Below are 13168 nucleotides of genomic sequence, written 5' to 3'. Positions count from 1 at the left end.
GAAAGTTCTGACACTTTCAATTGTAGAACCCTAAAATAATACACTGTGCTATTAAAAACCTTCTTTCTATGTTTTATAGTTCTGTGAAACATCTTTGAAAATCCTTTGGCTTTAGTTCTTATTTAGTGATGATCAAAATGAATTTCAATGAAAATATAAATTCTTTACAAGAATAAAATGAAATTGAGCAGTATAACATTGAATGTTCTCTTTTTACAAATTATAATCTGCAATTTTTTATAATATGAGCAATTCAACATATCTGTATAATAGGGTAAAATCATAAATAGCACACTTGTATTTTCAAAGCATGTTTGAAACAAAATGAGGTCTTTATGAGTATGAAAGATTTTTTTTTCTTTAATTACAAAGCACAAAGGGAATAGATGACAGAAACAGGGAATCCATATTTACTGCAGTGGTTGAAGACATTTCACCTCACTCTGGAAGATCTCCCACCACCGATTCCAAAAGGGCTCCAGTCCTCCATCTGGGTTCAGATATAACGTGAAGGAACCCATCTCTCTTCTCTCCCATTTTACACTGTGTCCTTTTCTTACATACTCTTTTTTTTTTTAACTGTTAAGAAAATTTTTGTGGTTTTATTATATCATGAGCCATTGAAACATCCAAACAAATCAATATCTGGGCGGTCAATATCTGGGCAGTGAGGCAGCTGCTTTCTCCTTCACTTCTTTGGGTTACTACAGCAACTTGTCAGTAGATAAAAAAAAAAAAAAAAAAAAAAAAAAGACAACCTTTTGCATTACTTAAGTCTTTCCAAGGCATGGGCTGGTACAACACAAACTTCTCCTGTCAGATGCAACTATTCTAGCATCCAAACATCATGCACAATACCTCGGTAGTAGCAGCGCACTCTCGGTAGTAGCAGCGTACTGTGCCTGCTCCCGCCGCGGCCCTGCCATTTGTATATGATATTTGGAGCATCTGGAGGAGTGTGAATAGTTATCAGGAAGAGGAGGGTGGAGGAAACAGCATGAGTGCCTGGCTGGGAAGAAGTCAGCCGAAGTTGTGCAGGGCAAGCCTGAACATGTCATTGGTGCAAACCCAAGCATCATTGATGTTCTTTCATAGGAACATCTGGTGGAACCCCATGATGGGGTCTTCATCAGCCTTGGGCTGGCCCACTACCATGCTGATGATGCAGCTATCTGGCATGGGCTGAGGGTCCTGTGCCGTGATGCTGTGCTGGATTTTCTGGAACAGAAGGCTAGACAACTTCTCCACAATGGCAGCTTTCCCCTGGAACTGCTGTCCTTCCCACGTAAGGCATGATGCATCAATATAAATTGTGCCTAGTTGGGTTCTGTCGTTATCAAATAACTGGTAGTAATGCTGAATGAAGCTGAATCCAATCTGCTCCCAAATTGGCTTGTCTCCCATTCTGGAGTGTCACCCGGCCTCATTGAGACCCGAGGGGCTGGCACGATGGTGGCAGCGGTGGTGGCGGCCCTTTTCTTACATACTCTTAATGTATTGGTTGCACCAGTCAGCCAAGTCAGATGCTTCATTCTTAACGTATCCCTCAACTCCTATCCAACCAAAGACCTTGTCTTCTCAACCGATCTTTTAAATTTTGCTTCTCATCTTTACCAAAACCACAGTCTTAGTACAGTCTCCATAATATCACCAGCTTTGCAATTATCTCCTGCCTACTCATCCACTTTTCTGTCTTCCACCTTTTCGAATTCTTTTTCCACACAGCTACTGGAGTAATTATTTTTAAATGGAAATTGGGACCTGTTACTCTTTCCTGAAAAATTCTTTAATGGCTTCTTGCCAGGATTCATTCAAGTTTGTTTCTACCTGTCGGGCCCTTACTCTCACTCCAGCCTTATCCACACTCAGTTACTTGCGACTTGTGTTCTAGCTCTACCAGACTTGCTATGCTTCTTCATAACTGCTTTGTTGAGCCGTACTTCTGTAACATGGCAAGCGTATAAAGTGCCTTTTGCCTACTTGCCCACCTAACCAGGTCTTCTTTCAAGATTTTGCTAAAATATACTCTCCTCTAACCTCTTCACTTGCAGGCACAATGTGTTCTCTTTGCTTTATACTTCTGTCTATTATTCCTGTATTTGTAATCATTTTTCAGTTTTTCTATTACACTGTGAATTCTTTAAGGATAAAGACTATTTATATGCACAATGTATTTGCAAGACCAAACACAGAACCCAGTATATAATAGTTACTCAAGAAATATTCCTACATGAGGTTGAAAAGCAGGCAGAAGATGAGCTTAAAGTTAGGACAACAACCAGTTCTCTTCTTAGCCCTACCACCGTCAAGCTTTCATTTAAAGCCTATTGAAAAATACATAGATATCAACTATAGATATTTCCACATGTGCATATATATGTTGTATATATATTTGAGATGTATACAAGTAGTTATACTTATATATATATAAAATATTTGGTTTTGAAAGGAACTGTTCTAGTTACTTTCTTTTAGAGCAAATCATTTTTTCACACTCTGTTACTAATCTAGCAAAAGGCCCTTTATGGAGTAAATCAGTTAATGCTATTCACAAAAGTGTTTAGTGTACTAAAGTAGAATACTTTTTTGAGTGAAAGACGACAGACAAATCTGAGTATCCTGATGGGAAGAGAAAATGAGTGGGCCTTCTTGTGAAGATGAAAAGGTGACATGTGCACTTATTTGCTGGTGTAATGAGAATGTCTGTGTCTCAGCTTATTAAAATTTGGAAGTTTATATTAAAGCTAGTTGTAGTGCTTCAATTAAGTTAGCAAATATGGATGCCAATATTATCACAAATGCAATATTAGAACTGATGTTTGGTCCTGTCTTGAATGCAATGATTAAATTAAGTCTAATACTCAACTCCCTCCTATTGAATAAGAAGTAGAGAGCCTGGCATTTTGCTCATCACAGAAATCTCCTTGGTATGCTGTTGTTTGGTATTTATATAAATAAGCTAGTAGAAAAGGTAAACAGACTCATCATTAAGTTGTTGTATTGAATCAATAAAGCGATAATTGAGTCTTAACATTCCCAAACAGAAATCTTGAGGATGACTATTATGGGAATAGTTTTTTAAAAGAAGAAAACATTAAATCACCAAAAGAGATTTGTTTGTAACATCTCATGATGCTTATGTATTTAACAACAACATAATAAAATAAGGAAAATCCACGCACATACCACTGGAGTGCTTATCCCTTTATAACTGTTTATCAGTTTGGAAAAGATGTCTGGCTAAAAGTAATGAATATATAATAGGTATATATTATATATGTTACTTTTAATATACTCTAATATATTTTAATATACTTCCATTATGTTATGTTAGATAATATATTCCAGATAATTTACGTTTTCTTCTTTCTTGGAAGAAGAAAAATATGAGAACATATTGATGATTTAGCTTCTTTTTCTTCATCTCTTCTCTTTTTTTATTTGTTATTTTCATGCTTATCTTTAGCCTTGATATTGCATGTGGCTTTGGCAGCATTGCTTACTGTTTATTCTAGCAATGCTTCTGTAGAGGGCCTCTATTATCATGTCCTGCTAACAACACAGTAAATGGAAATTTGGGGAAAGCAACAGTAGGAACTGCTGTGTGTCTGCAGTAAGTTAATCAGATTTTGATCCCCCAAAACTAACACAACCCGCAAGACTGATAGCTCTATGCTACAGTAAATTGTTTCTTAGCAGGAAATCTACAGTAGCAGTGTAATTTGGACAATGGAGCGTTTGACAGCTAACCCATCAAAAGCAGTGCACCCTGAGGAAGTTGCTCACTCCCAGCTTTACATTCAGCCAAGCATTGATAAAGCAGTGGCTAAGTAGGAGAATCAATTTAGAATCAAATGATGGCAAGGCTATTTATTCCATTGCCAAAAGGGGACATAGGCAGATAGGAGATTACTCCACCTGGGGACTCTATACTCTATGTACTTATCCAAATTAGGTCTATGCCTTATGAATTCCTTTTGAATGCCAGTGTGCTAATATATTAATATAATATATTAATAAGTGTCATTAAAAGCTAAGGTGCAATCTGTTCCCAAAAGATTGATTTATAGAAAATGACCCAGGATAGTTGAACATTTTTCTCTCATGCAGTGTACTAGAAGTAATCAGATATGGAAGATGATGTTTGTGACTTCAAAGAGAAAGGATCTTTAGAGAACATGCACATTATGTTTCTGTATGGAAGTGTATCTTATATAGTGGGCCAGGAAGTGTTAAAACATTAAAAAGAAATGAAGATGCTTAAAATTCCCAAGTTAGGAAAGCACTGCTTTGAATGTGAACTTTTTATTTTTTTATTTTTATTTTTTTCAGTTTAAGCAAAGGACTCAGAGTTATTTCCCATACTCTAAATTATCACCTGTTTTTTTCTGCTTAAAAAAAAAAAAAGATTTCAGATTCAAGATTCCTATCCCATATCACAAGTTGCTATAAGGAAAGATCAGAGATGCCCATGACCATGGAGCCAAGAGAAATAGCAAAGCTATGACAGGGAGAAGCCAATGGTGGCCATGACACCAAACCCATTGTCATATCCGCTGGGTAGTGTGACCAGAGGAAGAGTGATTCACTCTAACAGATGCACTGACCAGACTAGTGCCAGCGTGCCATCCAAAGCAGAGCCAAGCATCTGTGCTTAGGAGTAAGAAGTGAAAGAGAAGCAACATTAAAAATGTTTCAAAGACCTACATGGCAATGGACGGCAAGCTTGCAATTATAGAACTTTAGAATAACTCTGGGAAATGAGACAAGTCAGAGTAATATGCATTAAATGCAAGACCTTTGTCATATGGAAAAGCCATAAAGAGTGGGAAGCAAAACAAATGCAAAAGGGGAAAAAAAGCATCATTAAAGTGTGACAGGCAGCTAAGAAGAAGATAAATGTTACTTTTCTGAATTTTGTAATATTTGTCATATTTGTCTTTTCGCAGATTTTTAATTTTGTATGACTTCTTTTCTCATTTTAAATAAAATATATACTTTGCATCTAAGTTTTTATACATGATTTTGGATTATTATTCTTAATATGGCCTCGCAAGTTCTTTAAGCTTCAAGTCCCACAAACCTGTGTTCGTGAAGGTCAGGGATGATGACATGGGTAAAGAGGACCTTATGCTTACCAAGTCTAGATACTACTTTGAAACAGGCCCCATGTGACCTGAACCAACTCACTGGTGTTATCTGCAGTGTGGCTGGGAAACCTGGACACCAGGTTCTCACTCAGGTTCATCTGGGGCTGCTGAGCATGCAGGTGGCTGCTATAGAAATCCTAGCTTTGGGCTTTGCTCTTTCCTGCTAGTCACAGCTGTCACTGACCAGCTGACCCTCACACACGTGCACTCTTATCTACATTCCAGTACTGTGGTCAGCAGCCAGTCATTGTAAACTGATACAGTGCCAGCCTATTGTCTGAATATCTTAGTAGCCTTGTCCATCCATAATTTTCATTTAATGCTTTAGCAGGGTTTGGGCTTTTTTTTTTTTTTTTTTTTTTAAATCTAGTCACTGAGGATGTCATTTAGGTCATTGGTAAGTGTATATGCAATATTCTATGCAATATTTCCAAATCCTCATTATTAATAAAACACTCAAACTTTAGAAGTGATGTACCAAATAATTAAATTGTATGTTTTAATTTGACATTCTAAAATCTGAGCTTTAGACATACTCAAAATTTAATAATTTTTGTTAAAGTTAGCACTGCTCAGTTATTGTCTCAAAGATAGGCATAGGTGGCGGTAGTGTTTTCCTTTTGGGGGAAAACTAGAGAAGACATGATTATTTGAAAAATGAATTAAGAAGATAGAAGAATAGAGATAGTTGTTTACACTCCTTCTATTTCCATTTTCTTTTAGTGCCATGACACCCACACACAGACAATACTTTTCTTTCACAGCGAACGTCAAGCACCTTCATGAATAATTTCACAGAAATATACAATCAACATGTCCAGCTTCATGATGAAGATCTTCAAAGTGGCCCTCTTAGAATCACTATGGATGTTCAATAATGATACGTGTTCATACTCAGAAGCAAAGCATACATCTTATGCTGTGCCTGTAAGAAATTCACATTGTTCTTGTGGTTTGATGATAGCGCAGTAAATTTTTTCAGAAATGTATGACTTGTAAATAAAAAGCTCATTAATAACCTTTTTATAAACTAATATTGTTAGGTATTAGAATTTAAAAATGTTTAAATCTTATTTCCTTTTCTTCTATACTGAGGAAAAATCCTCTTTAGTACACATTGCATACTTAACAAGTATTCATTAAAATGAAGGTTTTAAATCGTATAGTAAAATTGAACAAAATATGAACTTTCACATTTCACTTGTCACGTGGTCCCCAGGAGAGAGCGCTTTTCTTTAATGAGGTTAAGTTAATTAAAGTGGGCTCAGTGCTATTAGCTACATGCAAAATCTGAAGCTAAATGCTTAATCATAGAAATTAGAGATGATCATTTAATGAATTCTGAATAAATAGTGTGGTTTTACTCCAGGATATTCACAAAAGGGAGTTATTTGTCACCATAGGAAAAAAAAAGGTGAGAAAACTAGCATCACAGCAAATCAGGAGATTTGGTTTTCAAGGTTTTATCTTTTAAACAAATGACTAATTTTAAGAAGTTATGTTAATGATGGTCACTTAAGAAATATAGAAGCCTTAGACATCAGGAAAAACAGTAATTTGTACTTGCAATTATACTAGTGATGTTAAGTGTTCTTCTGTGTTATTTACATTCTATCCAAATTTGGCCATGTTAATGAGACCTAAAATGCTGATTGATAACTTTGATTTTTATTTTTTTAAAAATTCAATCTTCTATGTTATTTTAAACATTAAAATCAAAATATTTTTAAAGATCTATTTAAAGTACATGGAAATAAACTAGATATGATAATCTAGCTAGAACAAAAATTGGAGCATGAGAAAATGGGACCAAATAGGATTCTCTCCATCAAAAAGAGTTAAGTCAAGGTAGAGGGCATGAAAATATAGAACAAAGAAAATTGTCATAACAATTTAAAAAGGATGTTTCAGAAAACTAGTTTCTAATGGTGAATGAGCAATGTGATAAAAGCAACAAATGCTAAAATACCTAGCATTTTTGCATCATCAAGCCACAAGTCTTCCAGGGACTATTTGTGGCCCTTTTCCATTTCCTAGCACAGTCTCTAACAGCCCTTCCCCAGGAGTAGTTGACAAGAACCAACAAAGGCATGAGGCAGCACTGCCATCTTTCACCTCCTTATCTTAGGCCTGTCCTCTCCCAAGATTCCTTATCCTGCCTCAGGAGTGCCAAGTGGTTGTTATTCTCACAGCTACTGAGCACTGATCTACCACCATGTGAAACTAAATCATGTGAAACTAAATCCAAAATTCCACAAGGAATGGGGTCAACCTATCAGTGAAAATAATAGCCCATTTGAGCGCTTCTTCTTTCTCTGACCGGAAGGCAAGCTCTCCAGAGTCCACTGGGGATATTTCCTAAAAACACTTTGAAAGCTCACACATGTGTGCTGTGATTTTTAGAAAGCAGGATACTCCGCTTAGGGAATAGGAAGGCCTCCACAACAATGAAAAACGAGAGAATCGCGAAAGATCCATGTGCAGGTTCAGAGGATTCTGTGTAATTTAATGTTGTTTATGTTTCTAAAGCTTAGATGATTGCTTATTAAAGACTTCAGCAAGTTTATAGAAATAGTGTTCACTACATGCTAGTCACTCTGCAGCGCAAACCTATTTTAGCAAATTTTCCAATAGTGCACAGCATGCATCTGTGACTGAGACAAAAATCAATGCTTATGGATTTAGCAGTGTAATCCTATCACTTGTTCTGTGAGATATGATTTGAAATGTAAAGTATGTTAAGACTTAAGTGAAATTGGAGGCATAGAGTCTCTAGGGTGTTTCTTAGTATCCTATTTATTATTGATCAGACTATATTTCTTTATTGTCTTTCTACCCCTTGCCCCAGTTACCCTTTTTCCTCTATTCACCAATAGTTTTTAAATTATGTGTATCAGAACCAATAAATTACCCTCAGTATGAGTATTTATTCCTACTTTCAAAACAAGTCATGATTATAAAGTTCGTAAACCAGGAACATAATCATGTGGCCAACTGGAAGTCTTAAAACAAAACACTAGTAAAATATTAGGTGAACATTCTAAGTTTTATGAAGAAAATTTAAAGTTTTCTCTAGAAATACAATACAAAGTTGCCTATTTCTAAGACATCTTAAATAACTCCAAATCATCATGTTTGTTAGCTATAGGAAGTCAATAATGTAAAATTTTACAAATTGTGGTTTTTAATCTAATTTAAGATTTTTAAATTGCATGCTTGCTCTCAAATTTCCTATGGGAGATCAATGGAATGAAGTTGGAAGTAGTCAATGCTACCTGGAGTCATTCAGTCATTCAGTAAATAGCTGTCGGAGACCTGTGGTGTGCCAGTCACTGACGGACTCTGGGACATAGTCTTGACTCTAATGCTCATATTTCAATGATCTCTCCTCAACTCTCTGCAGGAAGCTATTACTGACTAGAATTTATGTAAACGATGTATGTTTGTACATCCAAAAATGTGGCTTTTTTAGCTCCTGAAATGATCATTACCCATATAATAGCCTTAGGATATCATAAAAATAGTTACAGTTACATGGGCTTGTATCCATACTTTAATCTAGCCTCATTTGAGATAAAATTCTGCCCAGGTTAGTAGATGTTCCTCCCATTAATAGATTGTATCTCTGAGAATCTGATTCTTAGCTCCTGTTCTGAAAGTGGGGTATACTTTGCATTTACCATACACTTTTTAGATGATTCAGTTGCAAACTAATCTGACTTCTAAAAGCTGTATTTCCTCTCAAGTCATTATGCTGTATGCTTTAAATATATATAGCTATATGTCAATTATAGCTCAATAAAACTGAAAGGGAAAAAAAAACGTATAATTTTCATTCCTGTCAGCATATTCTTAATTTGGGGAAGAAGGAGACCTACCAATGAAGTTAGCCACTTACTCTATAAGCTACCAAATCTTGTGTTTCTCTGAACTAGTTGGCTTTTAGACATGGGTGAAAGTACTGTGTGACTCTGTGTGTGAAAGTAGTTTTTGGTTTGGGGCAGTGAAAATCACCCCCATTGATGTAAGCACTCCTTGCTTGGATGCATGTCTGTATCTTTAAAGCTTGTCACTTATTGAGAAGGAATCCTTCTGAATACTGTGAACACTATGGCTAGTGTCTGCTTACCCAGGCAGTCTGAGTCTTTTAAAAGTTATTTTGTCTTTAAAAGAGCAAATCCACAGAATGACCTTCAGCTATTATTAATCCACCTAAATGTAGGGCATGAATGCAGAACACATCTGCCGTCTCTCAGCTGAGAATTCCCCTGCCACTGCCCGACCCCCCACTCCCCGTAGAGTCCTCTTGGGGCTGAGATAACTTAGGGAGAAGTCCTTCTTTGCTGGCAAGGAAGGAGTGCATTTAGACTAATCATTAAAATCCATTACCTAACAAAGTGCATGTTCTTAAGGAACATAGTGATACTTGCCAATGAATTAATCAGCAAAACAGAAGGTGAGATTAGCAGTCTCAGAAAAAATCAGAATCCATGAGATGCCAAAGCAGTTTCTAGTACCATAAATCTTAGCCCAATTAGAGGGATTTTCTCTTAACAATTCAGAATCCTATCTGGATTTGGTCTCTTTGTTGCTCCACATTATATTATATCTGGGGCTGGTGCAACAACCAAGACTTTTCTTGGAGCTTAATAGGGAGAATCATTTATTTGAATAATTGATCATTCAATTAGTAGAGCAAATGTTGAACAGTTGGACAGCTCTTTTTATCAGTGTTGATGGGAAGTAATTGGCTGTAGTTCATTATAAAGCAGAAAATTGAAAAGTGTGATTTTAAAATAAGAATATTAAAGACAGCTTTCTCCCCACACACACACAAAAAAAGCCTTCTTACTTATGTTTTGTCTTAGCCATTTGACTTTTCTCTGGGTGCCGTTACATTCCAAAATATAATCAAGCAACTGATTAAGTTCCCTGAATATTACAAATGATGATTTGCTTATGCAAATTCTGTATAATGTTGAACAATCCTGCAGGGCTGAGGCCTGACTGAGGAGTGGTGTTAGCCCCTCACTGGATTTAGCCTAAAAGACCAGTGAAGAGACAGATAACCAAAACTTTTGTCTAGGGGCATCATGGACACCCTCGGGCTATGCTGACTCGTCTTTTAATTTGTAAAAAGAAACTGCAGTTTCAAGAAAAATGCTTATCAAATTTGAATTTCTAGCAATACAAGAATGGATTATGGTGTATTGTAGACAATAACATTAATTTATTTGAGAAGTAACTTGGAAATACTCTATCATCAAGGAAAAAGGAAAAATTTGGAAAAGCAGATCAAGTAGTTGAAGCCTACAATAACTTTAGGTTTAGTTTTAAGTTTAATCTACTGTCAAGGACTATAATTTGATTCAGAATGATTCACTCATCACTTAGTTATCATAATAAAAAATGTAAAAACTCTTTTATTTTTTCAAAAAGAAAACTTCTAAACATATAATAGATTACTGGTTTTTAAGCTGGCCCTGTTTTAAACATAAATATTGGTACATCAACATGTTTACTTTTTCCTATAGAACATAGGAACAACTTCTGTGTTTATAATCTGTTTTCCTTTATTCTCTAATATCAGATAACCTGTTTCATAGAGTAAAAAATATGAATCACCTTATAGGCCAACAATACAAGATGCAGAGCAGACATGTTTTTCTGAAAAATTATATGTGTGTGCACATATTTATGACATGTATCTACATCTCAAAGGCAAATTAAGAAAAAGATATATCTAAATCTCAAGGGCATTAATAAAAATGACTTAATGAATAAAATATTTTATGTTTATTGCCTTTATTTTAAACATCTTACATAAGAAATATTAAGTAGTATATTATAGTTATTAAAAATTATATAACATAAGACAATATTAAAGAGTGAGCACTCTTATTTTGTTGCTGGTTTTAAAGGGACTCAAGGAGTTTGCCATTGAGAACATTGCTTTTCATTGTAAAATAGATACTTTATATTAGAAAATTGTCTTCCTCATCTTATGTTTGGTGATTTTATTAGGAGTGAGTGTTAAAAGTTTTCAAATATTTTTTGGCTCAAATTAAATGATGTTTTGATTGTTTTTCAGATAAGCATGCTGTATTAACATATTTTCTTTATAACAATCACTTTTGCATTCCCACTGTTGTAACATTCTGTTTTCTTCTTCACTGAAGGAAAGATATTTATACATTTCTTTTTATTTATTTATTTATTTATTTATTTATTTATTTATTTATTTATTTATTTATGATAGTCACATAGAGAGAGTGAGAGAGAGGCAGAGACACAGGCAGAGGGAGAAGCAGGCTCCATGCACCGGGAGCCCGACGTGGGATTCGATCCCGGGTCTCCAGGATTGTGCCCTGAGCCAAAGGCAGGCGCCAAACCGCTGCGCCACCCAGGGATCCCTATTTATACATTTCTCAATAATGGCTTCATTTTAAATAATCTCTTGTTTTTTTCACCCTGTATGGCAGTGTAGAAAATTTCTTTTTCTCTGAGATTAGGTAACCTTAAGAGAAGGTACTTTGATAATGTTTTCTTTGTATTAATTTTGACTACGTTTTAAAATATTTTCTTCAATTATGTCCTTAATAACCAATTCCAATTTATTTTTACGTTGATTCAGAACACTGATTATTTGCTTTCTATGTCTGTCAGCTTCTCTCATATTTTTTAATTTAATTTTTTATTTGTTCATCCATTTCTTACCCAAATGTTAATTGAGGGTCAACTATGCGGCAAGCCACTAGACAAGGTAGGTCAAGGAAAGACAAATAGGATAAAACATTCACTTCTGAGTCTCTGTCAAGTATTTTCAGGGTATGTTACTCCAGTCCATGTTATTTGCCATGTCGTTTCTACTCTTTATTGCTTGAAGTGCTGATTTAAATATTTAATACCATAGTTCAATCTATTATTATAATTAAGCTCCCAAGACATAATGTGATTTTTTTCTGAGCTCTATTTACTTTATATGACCCATGTAGTATGTGTTTGATTTCCATACTTCTCTACTTCCTTCTTTTCCTATTTTGTAGAAAGACCCTGACTGGCACTGACCATACCACCCATAAGCTTGCTTTAGAGGCTTGCTGTTCTGGGTCTTGCACTCTACAGGGTCCCTACTGTGGGTCTTCTACATGCTTCCTCATCCACTTCCCAGTCCAGGTTTGCTGTGGGTACCCAGAACTTTAGTATTCTCAAAATAGCTCTTGCTTGATTCTAATGCATGCATATATCATGTCCCTGGGTCTGTCCTCTCAAAGGCAAGCCTTCCTGTCAGTGTGTGAAGTCCTAGGTCTAAGGAGTGGCCAAAAGGCAACTTTTTGTAAGGCTTATGGACAGAGCTTCTGCAGGTGTATAAGGATGGCTGCGTGGGTGCCTGCAAAGCTGCCCATAGCAACTAAGGGATCCGGGGGTGGAAAGAGAATACATCTGCTCCTCGCAGGCCTCCATGGGCCTCAACATGGAAGTCAGGACCCATAAAGAATGATAATGTAGAATTTAGCCATATAGTAAATCCCAGGATGGTGTATTTGTCAAGATTAGAGGATAAAAAATATTTTATTGAATATTTTGTTAGCTTGATGTATAACCTTGTATTTAGACATACAGTATGTGGGCTTCCATTTGTGCTCTTGTTCTGTGTCCTACAACTGTTGGGAGAAGATCTGTATTGAAGTATTACTTTCCTTTGTTTTCTTGGATTAGTTTCCTAACTCATTAAGATCAGTCCTGAGAGATGCTGCTTTGACATTCTCTTTCTCTTATCTTGACATTAGTGTGTACATTCTTCAAATTTGTATTGGGATGTAAACCTGCTTATAATATAATTGAAGGGCTAATTCAAACCTACTCTTCAGATTTACCAAACAAAGATAGTTGGAGACCAGCCAAAGATCAGATCTCGTCTATGGTGATTTGATTAGAGATTGTCATCAAAACAGCTTCATTATATTTGGAATTACTAAACAAACCAGAAGAAACGTATTTACTCTTGCTTCCTTATT

At 35.7% G+C, this 13168-nt stretch overlaps 1 protein-coding gene, 1 long non-coding RNA gene and 1 pseudogene across 3 annotated transcripts in view; 1 reads left to right on the top strand and 2 right to left on the bottom strand.

The window, feature by feature from the left end:
• Window positions 1-13168, top strand: part of UNC5C (unc-5 netrin receptor C) — a 351352-nt gene that overhangs the window by 153023 nt on the left and 185161 nt on the right. The gene's annotated exons all lie outside the window — the stretch shown is intronic.
• LOC140623817 (uncharacterized) overlaps window positions 1-13168 on the bottom strand; it is a 30457-nt gene that overhangs the window by 14544 nt on the left and 2745 nt on the right. The window lies entirely within an intron of this gene.
• LOC140623620 (nuclear transport factor 2 pseudogene) lies at window positions 930-1443 on the bottom strand (annotated as a pseudogene).

Source organism: Canis lupus, chromosome 33 (assembly GCF_048164855.1).
Source record: "Canis lupus baileyi chromosome 33, mCanLup2.hap1, whole genome shotgun sequence".
NCBI classification, from domain to species: domain Eukaryota; kingdom Metazoa; phylum Chordata; class Mammalia; order Carnivora; family Canidae; genus Canis; species Canis lupus.
This window is presented reverse-complemented; position numbering and strand designations above follow the sequence as displayed.